Source organism: Solanum stenotomum, chromosome 6 (genome assembly GCF_019186545.1).
Source record: "Solanum stenotomum isolate F172 chromosome 6, ASM1918654v1, whole genome shotgun sequence".
NCBI lineage: Eukaryota > Viridiplantae > Streptophyta > Magnoliopsida > Solanales > Solanaceae > Solanum > Solanum stenotomum.
Genome location: NC_064287.1, coordinates 20,999,915 through 21,014,321, shown reverse-complemented (window position 1 = coordinate 21,014,321; position 14,407 = coordinate 20,999,915). Strand labels below are relative to the sequence as shown.

The following is a 14,407-nucleotide window of genomic DNA, read 5'->3' as shown; positions in this document are numbered from 1 at the left end:
CTCTACCAAGAGTAAATCTATATTCACTCGTGGATTTTACTTCATTTGATTCCGGTGATCCAATTTGCATCACTATATCATTTCGATACTGTTGGATATTTGTTATAATGCAAGACATAGTTTTGAGTATGTTTTAAATACCCCAAAACTCTTTTCATTGTCATCCAATGAATTCGATTTGGATCACTCATGAACCGACTCAGTTTATTAATAGCACATGCTATATCTGATCGAATACACTTTGTGAATAGATCATACTTCCCAATACTCTAGCATAATCCAATAGTGAGTCACTTTCGCCTTCACTCTTTTGAAATGCAAAGCTCACACTTAGTGGTGTTGACAATATTGAAATCCAAATATTTGAACAAGTTAAGGATCTTTTCAATGCAATGAGACCGTGACAATGCTAAACATTATGGAGTTCTAAGGAATCGTATACCTAAGATCGCATCAGCAACTCCAAGATCTTTCATATCAAACTTGCTTTCTAGCAGACGTTTAGCAGTAGTTATGTCATTAGTGTCTCTATTGATGATCAACATGTCATCAATATATAAACAAACAATGACCTTGTCATTTTATTGTAAACACATTTATCATTTTCATCGTTCTTAAATTCATTTGCCAACATGGTTTGGTCAAATTTCTTATGTCATTGTTTGGGTGCTTGTTTTAGTCCATAAAGTGACTTAACAACTTCGCACACTTTCTTTTTTTACCAGGAACCACAAAACCCTCGGGTTGTTCCATGTAAATTTCCTCCTCCAATTTTCCATTTAAGAAAGTTGTTTTCACATTCATTTGATTAATTTGGAGGTCATATATCGCAGCTAATAATATTAACATCTGAATGAATGTAATTTTACTTACTGATGAGTATGTGTCGAGAAGATCAAGACCTTATTTTTGTCTAAATCCCTTGACAAAAATTCTTGCTTTATATTTGTCAACAGTTCCATCTACTTTCATTTTCCTTCTGCAAATTCACTTTGAACCCAAAGGTTTATTTCTGGAGGAAGATCAACCAACTTCCAATAGGATTCTCAAGATTGAACCAATCTCACTATTGACACCATCTTTTCAAAAGGATGAGTCCACAGAAGACATAGGAAATGTTACGAAATCAGATTCTAAGGAAGTAGATGTCCATTGACATTTACTATGCGTCTGAATCTCTTTATTAAGTACATTCTCCTTTTGTTCTTTCCAAGGTCTTTTAAACCCTTCACTAGACTACTTAAGTCTAATTTTATAGTCCAGAATTCTTAGGTCCTATTTTAATCCTTTAAGGAATAGGAACTTGGACTTCGGCTAGACACCCCCACACTTTGAAATACTGCAAGTTGGATTTCCTTCCTTTCAATTTCTCATATGGAATAGAATGTGTCCAGGACAAACAAAATTACTTTCTTTCTGAATTGACAAAACTTTTTGTTGTTCCTTTTTGCAGTAAGGATAGTTCCTCCACACAAGTTTTGTGGTAAACCTGAACTTATACGTAATGCAGTCATCATTTCCTTCAAATTTCGGTTTTTTTTTCATTCTGCAATTCCATTATATTTAGGTGAATAGTACAGTAGTTTGATGGATAAGTTCACTTTCCAAACATATTTCTGCAAAAGGAGATTTTTATTCTCCATCCCTATCACTTCTTATCTTTTTCCCAACTGATTTCAACTTCAATTTTATATTGCCTAGACGTTTCTATTGTTTCATCCTTACCATTCAACAAATAGACATAGCCGTATCAAATGCAATTGTCAATAAAAGTTATGACATACTTTTTCCCACCATGAGATGGTGTTGACTTCATATCACAAATGTCAGTGTAAATCAACTCTAAGGGATTAGAATTCATTTCAACACATTTATAAGAATGCTCAGCATACTTAGATTTCACACAAACTTGACATTTTAATTTATTGCACTCAAAGTTAGAAAACATTTCTAAGTTGATCAGTTTTACGTACAAGATTTTGTAATTAACATGTCCCAAGTGTTCATGTCACAAACAGTCTGACTCAAGCAAGTCAGAACAAATTAAAATATTGAGTTTGAAAAGTTCTCCGCGAGTAACTTTTTATCACAAAATTCCTAGTTCTTACAATTTTGTGTGATACAAACATTGTTTAGAGTCTTCACCTTGTCAAATGTCCTTTTCGGAAGGACCTTTCTAGTACTTTCAATTTGATTGTTATAGAACTACCGAACAAAGGTTCATCGGGTCCAATAAAGGCAATATAGTTCAAATGCTTCTTTTACAAAACATGACAAATGACTATTCACCAATATTCATGTCGATACAAATAGTTATATTTAATAGACATATCTTTTCATGAAAAATCACAACATTTTAAGTGACACTTCTTCATAAAAAAACTCAATCATTTTGAACAAGTATACATATAATTTGGTAGTGTCAAACTAGTCATACCATATACTAGTAAAAGAGAAACTCAACGACCACAATATCAAATATACTCCAAGAATTTTATGGGTCTAACATAATACAAAAGTATCATCGAATTTCATATCTTGTGCTCCAAATTTAAATTAGACACTAAGTCTAATTTTATCTTTGTCATAAGCAAAGAACCCCCCACATTTTAAATATGATCTCAAAAATATTTTTCAAGTATTTGAAAATAATTGTTTCACATATTTTTTTTCTCATGCTATCAAAGTGTTATTGTCAACATGAAACCTCTTTTGAAAATATTATTCTACAAAAGAATTATAGTGCTTCGATTCCATTTGACAAATTTTACACAATGTCAAAGTTCATTTCATAGAGGTACAAAATCACAAACTCTAAGTCACTGGTATTTTTCTTCTATCACAAATCGACATACCACTTAGTATTTAGAATACTAACAATAAAGAAAAAAAATTGTACAATTTGTTTCTATATAATAGTGAAGTTTATAGAAAATTAAAAGTACAACATTGACTTATTATGTGAAGTTTTTGTATTCTTCAAACCAATTGTATAGTTTAATTTATCTAGGGTAGAAAACTACAAAAGTTTTTAGTCTACAAAATCAAACAATCAAATTTCACATGGAGTACAAAAGTACAAAAGTTTTTTTTAGTCTCCAAACAGAATTAAACATATTCTTAGATTATCACATAGATATGCTTTTCTTTTCAAATAGCCTTCCAACAATAACATTTTGACATACTATTTTATCAAACAATAATGTGCATCTCTCATTCTACAAACTAAAGAATTTTAAAGGTAATGCTTTTTGTCAAGGAAAATTCATTCAAAAATCATATGCAAGAACTTTTCCAAAGACATACATGATAAATATCAAAACTATTAACTTTTAGAAACTATATTCCTCCTTAGATAAATAATAAGAAGGTTACATGGTGTAATCTTTAACCGAAATACCACCAATTCTTCTAGTACATTCTCACTTCAACCTTGCTAACCAAAGTACCGAATTCTAGAAAATGCATTAATCTTCTACATCCATGATATGTTTCTCTCAATCCGTAGAATATAAGAAATACCAACAGTATAGTCATTTCCTTAAGATTGTTGTTCATCTTGTATTCCTAAGATACTTAGAACAAAACTTTGAAGAACTTGCTAAGAAACAACAAAGTTTAAAGAGTATTTTCAAAACTAGAAAATTAAAACTAGTAGAGAAAATAGAATAAAAACAGATTAGAAAAAAATATACAAAATATTTTTCTCAAAGAAAGAAAATCGAGCCCACTGAATGCACAGTGTCTCCTTAAGGAAATTATTCCCCTCAAGTAGCCAAGGTTAATGGAATATATCCTTCCAGGATAGAACGATCTTACTCACCGGTGTATCTGTACCTAAAACCACGGTGTTAGTGAACCACTCAACGATAGTACAGTACACTTAGAATACTAGATTTAGTAGTTGTAGAAGAAGTCCAGAAAATTCATTTTCAACTAAAATGAGAGGAAATCCCTAAATTTATGGAAAACAAAAGGTAGTGTGATAATGTTCTTATTGTGCCTTACCGGAAAGGTCACAACCTTTCATAAAAGTTATAACTTTTCATAAAAGTCACAACTTTTCATAAAAGTCACAATTCTTCATAAAAGTCGCAACGTTTCATAAAAGTGACAACTCTTCATAAAAGTCACAACTTTTCATTTTCCATTCACACCTTTTAAAACCCAACATGTATAATATTGTGTCAAATGTCACTATATATAGGATAGAATTAAGGAACACAAAGAGTTGTCATGAATATGCATTAATCCCTTTGATATCATGGATGAGTATGAGAGGTGTATTAAAAATCACAATAAATATAATTAGTGGGAGTTACATATATTAACATTATGGGGAGTTAGTGGTAATAAATTTATGTAACATACTTCACATTATTAATACAAATATTTATATATCTATATGTATCTATCTATATCTATATCTATCTATCTATCTATCTATACTACCTTAAAAACATGAACTCTCAAACTTTAATGTTGAATTACTATAATACCCCCAAATTAAAAATACTCAATTTATTATATTTATTAATTTAATTATATTAAAAGTAGATACCCTTTCACATTAAAGGGTTGTGATTTTTTCAAAGAGTTGTGACTTTTTTGACGGGTTGTGACTTTTCCGAAGGGTTGTGATTTTTCAAAGGGTTGTGACTTTTCTAAAGGGTTGTTCCTTTTTCGACAAGTCATGACTTTTCCAAAGGGTTGTGACTTTTCTGATGAGCAATGACTTTTTCGAAAGGTTGTAACTTTTCTGATAAGGCACAATTAGCACCTATCGATATTACTATTTGTTAGCTATAAATAGAGAGGTTTCCTCTAACTTTTATACTACGTTTTTTTTTAATGTTTTCTACTCTTCTTCTTCTTAAAAAAATCTCAAGGGTTATTTGCAAAAGTTAATCAAGTTCATAATTCAACGAAATTCAAGGTACCACATAAGAAAGAGTTGGTGAAGAAATTGGAGCAAATCATTCATCAATTCACACTCGTATTTTTTCTTTTGATTTTCATGAGTTAACAATGACAAAAAGTTGTGGAAAAAACCATAATAATAAAAAAATATGAAAAAAGTCACATGATTCGGGTAAGATATTTCTTATTTGTTTTTTCATTTTTTATTCTTTTACCCTCAAACGAATGTGTTTCTTTCTAATTTTGCTAAAGTAACGGGCATCAACGTTATCCATTGAATTATTAGTTTTGATGTATAATCCACTATTTCAAAAATAGTTTTTCACTTTTACTTATAATATTATAATAGTCATGATAATAATTATTTTTTAATAGATATGTACGAAAAAATGAACGGAGAAAGTAAGTGTTGGTCGCAAGATATTTCAATCAAATGGAACACTATAGTGAGTATAACATGAACATATATGTTTGTCTTCCTTATTCATTGGCTATGTATTGCTCCATTTATTTTTTCTATTTTATATTAATTTTGATGAATATGAAATTATTTAAGTATGAATTTTCTGTTATTTTCTGTTCTTTTAATTTGAGAAAATGTTATGTCAGAAGATACACTCCTTGCTAGCTATATAAAAATAGATAAGAAAATAATGATTGATCATAAAATAATCTTAAATCAAATTAAAGATTCTACAAATAATACTTTAAATTTTACTCATCAATAACTTTTTATTATTGAATTTTTTAAATATTTTATAGCACGATACAACTTTTATACGATATTAGATACTTTCATTAGACAACAGCTATATAATATGTATGCGGCAAAAAAAGGGAGAAGACTACAATTCTATAAAGTTAAGGTAGAAACTTAAAGAAATGAATTATTATTTTTACCCTATGTGATGTTGTTCATATATTGACATTAAATTATGCTATATATATATATATAACAAAGTATTGGTCAAGCTAAATATTTTACATACACTCGGATCTCTATTTAACCATCATTCGTTATAACAACAAAGTACCCTTTATTTTTGTAAAATTACCTCTCTATGATAGTCATACTCAAATATTAACTAAGTACTAAGATTTTGTAAAAGATAGATTACGTATAAAGACAAAATATTGAAATGTTTATGGTAATACTTATTAGTGTCTTGCACATACTAAATTTCAAGTATGAATATTTAAGAGAAAAATTGAACTTAAATAGTGTCGATCATTTATGTTCATAACCTCAAGAGGAAAGATTATTGGTGACATTTTTTGTATGGATATTTTTCTAAAAAAATTATCGCTTAGATTTGCTTACAAAATTGGGTGAAGTAAAATTAATACTACTAAAGAAATGTCACTTTCTCACCATATTTAAACTTTGAATGATTGTATTTAGAAATGTTTCAATGATAATTGGTTATTTTGATCTCAAAAATACAGCTAAGTCTATGACAATATGTATTAATCATTTCAAAGCATTTGTCATATGTTCTTTCAAATATAATTATTTACTAAAAATATTAATTTAATAATATTAATTTTATTTGACAACATCGTATACTATATATACGATACACACGTGCAACGCATGTGCCATGAAACTAGTATACATATATAAATACAAAGAATACATATTCAAGAGACTTTATGATGGTTGATTCATGTACTAATATGATGATTTATAATTTTATATTTAATTTATTAAATAATTTATAACATTTAAATTTAATGTAGGGGTAAAATCGTAATCTAACTTTTGCCTAAAATTCTTTCCACTTTTAGTATAATATGATGATTATTGCTGGTAAATTTCGGTACATTCTTTTTATTTTTTTACTTTACATTTGCTTCAAAACAAAATGACTTTACTTTTCTTATATATGTTTTGACTGTTAGATGTTGATTCTTTACCATAATTTTTACACCATTTTTGAATATCATACGGCTTATTTAATCTATACAAAAGAAATTTTGACATTGATTTGTGTAAGGTCAAAGAGTCTGCATTTGAAACATTTATTATCAATTAATGAGCTATGATGAATATTTTCTTTAAAATATTAACTTCATTGTTCGCTCTTATTAGAATACAAATAACTTTGTCACTTTTAAGTGAAACTTTTTAGTGGGAAAAGAGTATAAGTTTCATAGTTACTCTTGAATGAAACGGCGAATGTCTTGTCAACGTCATATGTGGTACACGTGGTGAGATTGTATTGAATATGATGTCATCATCGATTATCGAGTTGATGATAACCCTTTCATCAATTTCCTCACTAAATCCATACTTAGAAATCATCATGACTGCGCTATGGAAAATTGTGGACACATTTTGGGTTAAAAGCTCTAGAAGTTGACAAGTTATATTATAATTAGCTAATGCTAAGACATATTGCTTAAAGCAGAAGAATTGGAATTTTGGGCCATTGGAAGGCCATTTACATAATTGTTACAAAGATTAGGTTTCCTTGAGTAGATAGTTTCTGAATGTCTGCCCATCCTACTTCATTTTCAAATAATGGAGGAACTATAAAAAAAAAGGGTTGGTTTTTCAAAAGTTTTGCATTTGAGGCCTTCTTTGCTAAGCATGTCTGCCACCTTGTTCTGCTCCCTGAAGATGTGTGTTGGCATTGCTGCTCCCAACTCCTCCATCAATGACCTACATTCAGAGATTAAATTAGTTTAAGAGTGATTATCATGATTCGGTAACTTGATTGTTTTCGAGGAGTCAATGTTGATATCCAGGGGATGAAGTTTATATTCCATGACCATTAGAAGTCCTTATCTTAGGGCTCTTAGCTCGGCTAGTATATGATTGACATGTGCCTCTTTACTGATGAATTCAATTGTCCAGTAGCCTATGTGGTTTATGATAATCCCTCATAAGCCTCCTTGTCAAGGATTAGTTTTCACAACTCCATAAGTGTTGAGTTATTCGAACTTCTAACCTACATGTTAAGGGAGGTTCCCATTTAACCTAGATAATACACTTGTCTTTATTAGCCTTGTGGTTCTCCTGAATGATAATTTGGAAATCAGTGTCTAGGTTGATCATGTTAGTGAAGGAGATGCTGTCATTTTTTTTTATTAAATTGAAAAGGTTGTTATTTCTTTGGAGCCAAATGGCCCAGAAGAATTGAAGGAGGACAACATCCCAAAGAATGAGGTTGTTGTACTCTTTGGTGGAAACACAGTTCCAGGTTTTATGTCAATTCCCAGGGAGAGCATGGTTCTATCAAGCTTATGCATCGAGGTATATTGTTCACCATGATGGTATCCCAAAACTCAATAGCTTTGGTACATCTAAAGAAGATGTGGTGTACGTCCCCACTGTGGTGGCCTCATATTTGACAACCAGGGTGGATATCCAAGCCAATTCTGTTAAGGTAGTGGGAGCAAGGGATTTTCTTGTGGTACATGTGACAGATGAAGGTTTTGATTTTGTTGGGAAAAGTCATGTTCCAGATCCAATCAAAATTCATAATCCCTTGATTTGGCAGGGAGTATGTGGTTTTTGAGTGGATAAGCTTATAGGCACTGCTGGTGGTAAACTTACCATTACTCTTAAGGACATGGAGTCTTGGCGAGATCTAAAATGACAATTGCTTTTCAACTTATGTCTTGGACATGTGGGGTTCGTGTTCAGAGTAATCTAAAACGGCAAATCATGTCTAGTGTTGAGGTTGATGTCATGATTGTTTCTTGAGGTAACGACAACCCTTTATTTATAATTACTAACTCCCTTTAGTTTCTTTTCTTTCTGATATATTTATTACCGATACAAATAGTTTTCTCATTTTCCGTATAGTTTTCAAACGTTGTTCGAAAGTGGAAATTTTTAGGCGGGAAAATTTTCCATACAGTTTTCAAAAGTAACTCTAAAATGGCAAATGTCTTTTTGATTTCACGTTTGGGACACATGGCGAGATCGTGTTGAGAATGATCTCATCATCGATTATCAAGGTAATGATGACCTTTGCTTGTAAATATCAACTTTGTTCACCCGTTTTAATGATAACCTTTGCTTATTTTGAAATGAAGGAAGTACTAATTATATCATCTATTTTAATTATTTAACATATTTTCCATAAAATTTTGTAAAAATCAAAAAAAATAAATATGAGATATTTGTACAATCAATTTAAAAACTAATGTGCTACAACAACATTGAAAAACTATGTTTATTTTTGTCAACATCATCTTACTATAATTACTTTGATTTGAAATATCCAAGAAAGAGCCAATAGATTGTATGAATTGGATATACATTTTATTTCTTTGACTTACATCCAACTTACATGCCAAATATTTGAGGATTTTCACATTGGCTACATGTATCCTTTGTGTTATTATTTTTCTTTAAAGGATTATTCTATATTATACAATAAATACTTTAACAAACCCCTTTAAAATGGAAAAGAGTTTTAAATTTCATTTACTCAATAGATGAATTAGAGATTAAATACAATGTACCGAATTGTAATTACAATCAAGACAATGACTCTATATAAGGGATCCAAATTTCAGTGTTTGGCACTAGAAACAAAAGACTACTCATAGCTTGTGTTCAATGGAGTTTACCCTTTCTTGATTTTGCCTTTTCAAAGCCTTAAGTGAGTGACCCCTTTGATTTTGGATTGAAATTTTGTTAAATCTAGTTTCATTCTTGATATATATATATATATATATAAAGAATCCATTTTTTTCAGTTTTGGTATGACCCTTTCCAGGTTTTTTGATTTTATTTGTGGGATGAGTTTATTTGGATTTCAAAAGATTGTTTTTTATTGGTTTCTTTCTATATCTAGGTTTGTTCTTGATATATATATATGTGTGTGTGTGTATATATATGTATATGTATATGTATATATGTATGAAAGAATCCATATTTTCCTCTTTTGGGACGACCCCTTTTTCAGGTTTCTTGATTTTACTGGTGGGATGAGTTTATTTGGATTTCAAAAGATTGTTTTATTTTATTGGTTTCTTGATAGAATTTGAGCTTTGGGGTTTTCTGTGTTCATATGTGATTTTGCTTGTTTACTTGGATAGAGATATATACATTGTTTTCTTTTTTTTTTTTGGCAATTCTAATGCTTGATCCCCCCCCCCCCTCCGGCCGATTCATTTAAGTGATATTTTTTCTTTAGAATACTATGTTTTTCTACAAAATTATGCATACTAAGTTTTTTGTCGTTCGCATTTCTGTTTGAATAATGGATATATATTTTTCCTTTTGTTTTTGGCAATTTTTTATTCTTTGCTGGTATGTTTCTATTTAATTTTAATCCCCGGATTACCACTGAATGATGTTACATTGAAGGATAGAGATTTGAGTAACCGAAATAATGTAGAATTTGTAATCCTTATAGAATATTAAGTAATTCTTTGGCAGCTTCACATGTATGATAATGTTGCTAGTTTATTGAGCTAATTAGAGTTGTTCTTATTACTGTCAACCTATCTTTGGGAGTTCCACATATACGATAAATGTTTCTGCTTAATCATTCTCACAGGAGTTGTTCTTGTTGCAATTAGCCTTTCATTTATTTTTTTTTGTTATTTAGCCTATCAAAGAAACATTATGTGGTTTTTTCCTTTTGTTTAGCAACTCTAATTCTCTGTTGTTATGTGTTTAACTTAACTTATAATCCTCACACGTCCATATTATCTCTTGAATGACTTTTCTTTGCAGGACTGGAAACTGTGGCTAGACACTTGACTGATCAAACTAGAGCACTAATAAATACTCATAGAAAAGATAATCAACATGGTTGATGATAACAACAGTGATGATGCCGATGAAAAGTCATTGGTGGTTTCTGACTAGGAAGAAGGAAGCAGGAACAAGAGGAAGTTTGTATCTAAGCTTCATCTAGGAACTCCTACTAATTCACATGTGACGTCTCTTGCGGAGTTTCCAAGATATGAATTATTAGAAAAAGCACCGAAAGGAGGCACTTTTTTTGAGATTGACCCATTGAAGGGCGGGTGTCCTCAGTCTGATGCGGAACAAGAAATGGAAACGCCACCAGATATAGATTGGGAGGATACGATAACTACTCAACTTCTTGAGCTTTTAACCCAAAATATTTCCACAATTTTTCAGAACGCAGTCAAGAGGTTTGCCAAGTGTGGAAACAGTGAGGAAATTACTGTAAAGGTTATCTTGAGGAGTGGCATTTATCATGGTAGTAAAGATATTGTCTCAAATGTTGTCGATGGTGCCTTGGCTTTATTGAGTAGGGAAAAAGTTTTCGATATCAGTAGACCTGTTGTATTTGTAGAATTACCGTGCAGTTTATTACACATTGCTGGAGATGGTATGTGTGCTGAGAGAGGTTAAAACAGCTTTGCCAGTTGTAGAAGCAATGTGGTGGCTGTTAATATTGGACTTGAACGTCGTACATGCATGTACAATGAAAGGCTATCATCTGGTTGAGTTATGCAGCCAAGAAAGTCTAGGCGGTAACTCGTTTGGTTTGAATCATTCCCAATCAAAGATTGAGGCTTCTGAGAATACTCATTCAAACCCGAATAAACAATAGTTGTCAAAACCTTTACCCCAAATGCTCAAACCTTAAAGTCCAACGTTCTTGTTGCTAGTGCAATCCCTCAAGAACCTGAGTCTAAAAATTCACATGTTTGTCAAGTGGTAAAAGGAAAAGAAAGTTCCATACCTTTTCCAAAAGCGGAGGCTAAATCGAAAGCAGCAGTTATAGAAGACAAATCGAGGGCCGCTCAAAAGGCCCTAAATTCCAAGAAGGATTTGCATTGGCAAAATACATATCAGTTTGAGAAGAACCGCAAAATTTGTACAGGTAAAAGCATTAAGGCAAACATGATTGCCTAGAGCAATTTGGATTTGGACAAGAAACTGAACTCGACTTCTTCTGATGTAACAAAGAAGAGTTCACACTCTAAAGTAAAAACTCCGGTTAAATGCAATCAACCATTAGCAAAAGCAAGTTTTTTTTGATAGTCCATGCCCTTCCTCATCCATTGCACCTGCAAGTGACACCTCCAAAATGCCACCTATGCAAGATAATATAAATGAAAAGGATCCGAATTTATTATCCATGGAGCCTAATTCTAGCAAAAAAGTCAACAAAACTATTTCTTTTGCGGTGCAATATTATTATGTTGGTATCCCATATGATGAGTCTCTGGGAAAATATGTTCCTCAAAATCAAAGAGATGAAACTATATTGTTGCGAACTTCCCGTTTGGAGACACTGAAGAAAGAGCTCCAAGGATGGTCTTATTAGGCAAATGAAAAGGTAATGCAGGCAACCCGGAGGCTTGGCAAGGACAAGGTTGAGCTTAAACTGATTAGGCAAGAAAAAAAAGATGCTGAAAAAGTTAACCAGAAAAATCAAATGCTGGAGGAAAACACCATGGAGAGGATTATGGAGATGGAGCAAACGTTGATAAATACTAATTGCATGAGTGAGACAATTAATTCTCTTCTTAACACTTTGGAGATGGATAATGTTGGAATAAAGAAGGATATGGAGATTGTAACGTTCTCTACCTATAAGCATGCTATGAACATGAAAAATGTTTTAGCAAAAGAGCAGGACGCAATGAAGAAGTGTCAAGCAGCAGACACGGAGAAGTACTCATTTGAAGAAGATTTATCTACTATCAAGCTAAAAAAACTTCTTTATAGCAACAGCAAGAGAAAGCCAACAAGGTCGTGGACCAGTTTAAGGTATTTTATTCTTCTAATTTAACTTCTTTGCCTAGTTGATCAAGGTAAAATGTTTTTTACAAATATAGTTAGTGTTTTAAAGCCTCCAGGTTGTTAATGACTTGTTGTTTTTTAGTTATTGCCTCCGGTAATAGTGGTTCAAGCTTTCACTTATGCAGCCATACTGATAAAGTATTTTCTATTTGATATTCCTTCTATTATAAAATAAATTTGTAAATATTAATGAATTCCAGGTCCTAATGAAGCAGAAGGAATGGGTGAAACAAAGGCTTCTACAACAAGTTGAGTCTATGAAAGCAGAAAGAGAACAACTCTGTGTTCAGGGAAAAGTGCAGCGGGATAATTTTAGAGAGAAGATAGAGAGAAACATGCAAAAGTATAAAGAAGAAATTCTAAAGTGGGAGAGTGAAATCTCTCAGTTGAGATTCCAATCTAAAAGATAAAAAATACAGGCACTTAAATGAGGCATTCATCAAATGACAACTGGTTTAGCAGCCTATGTAGAAAGTTCTAGCTCTTTTGTTGTAAAGATGGTGATGGAGTGTGTTATGTGTATGAATGAGCAGATTTTAGTGGTTTTTCTCCCTTGTGCACATCAATTCCTTTTTGAAGATTGCTATGTGCTTCACCTAAAGAAAGGAATGGATGAATGTCCTTCTTGTAGGACACCAATTAAGGAGCGGATTAATGTCCACTTTCCTTATTCAGAATAGTTAGCAACTTAAGAATAGCAGCAGGAAAATGAATCTGGTCATTGTAGAAAAAATCTATGTCCTTTTCTTCAGGCCTTCCTTTCCTACTGTAACTGTAATAGTTGATAGGAAAATGCAAAAAAGGTATAGAGATATGTAGAAAGTACATGTGAAATGAGTTAGAAAGAGGGAGACGTGCTTAATGGTCGTAGTAAATCCTCAAGTTTGATGCGGTTTAATACATAATGGTGTTCAATGGCTTAAACCTAATCTTCCTCAAACATTTTGTATACTTCCTCAAGCTCCCAAAGTATGATCTTAAGAGATTTTTTTTTAATTTAACCATTCGTTATTTGAAACGTAACGTCCTAACTAATTTTGTTCACCCAAGGGGTAAATGTTCATGCACTTAATTCAAACTCGAGATATTTTATTCCTATTTTCCCTTATAGCACTTGCCAAGCCAAACAAAACTATTTCTTTGCTGCATTATATCAACTTACATCAGTTTCCTAACATTGTTTTTCAAAATTAACTCCATATGCAAAAGAGTAGTTGGATCTTGATTGTCTACTTGCAAGAAGTGGAACATTTTTTATTTTATATATGGACAAAGTAGTTGGATCTCACTCAGAACCGTTTCATTTTTGTTGATTTGGAAGTAAGTGATTTTGTTTCTTTATAAGTTAACATTTTAGTGGAAGTTCTTCTTTTGTCTTGTTATATCTACTCAGTACTAGTATTCACCTGTTCACAGTGGCTTTGATATAGCTACATATATGGTATTGCATTATGTGGATGTGGTCTGGTTATTTACATTACAGGTTCATCTGAATTCAATAATTTTGATTCAGACTCTATATGTGTAAAAAAAAGTGGCACAGGCAAGATTTTTATGAAAAAAGTTCAAAATCGACAATCATACGCCTATGTGACGCCACCAAAAACCATTATTCCCTTTTAATTTATTTATTTAAAAAACTAGCCTTCTCCATTCATGAAAAGTTATGACTTTTATGAAAATTTTGTGACTTTTATGAAAAGTTGCGACTTTTATGAAAAGTTGTGACTTTTT

General features: G+C 31.6%; 1 pseudogene; it reads left to right on the top strand.

Annotated features, from left to right (window-relative positions):
• Nucleotides 1-10,696: 10,696 nt before the first annotated feature.
• On the top strand, nt 10,697-13,353 carry LOC125869385 (putative E3 ubiquitin-protein ligase RF298; annotated as a pseudogene).
• The last annotated feature ends 1,054 nt before the right edge of the window (nt 13,354-14,407 follow it).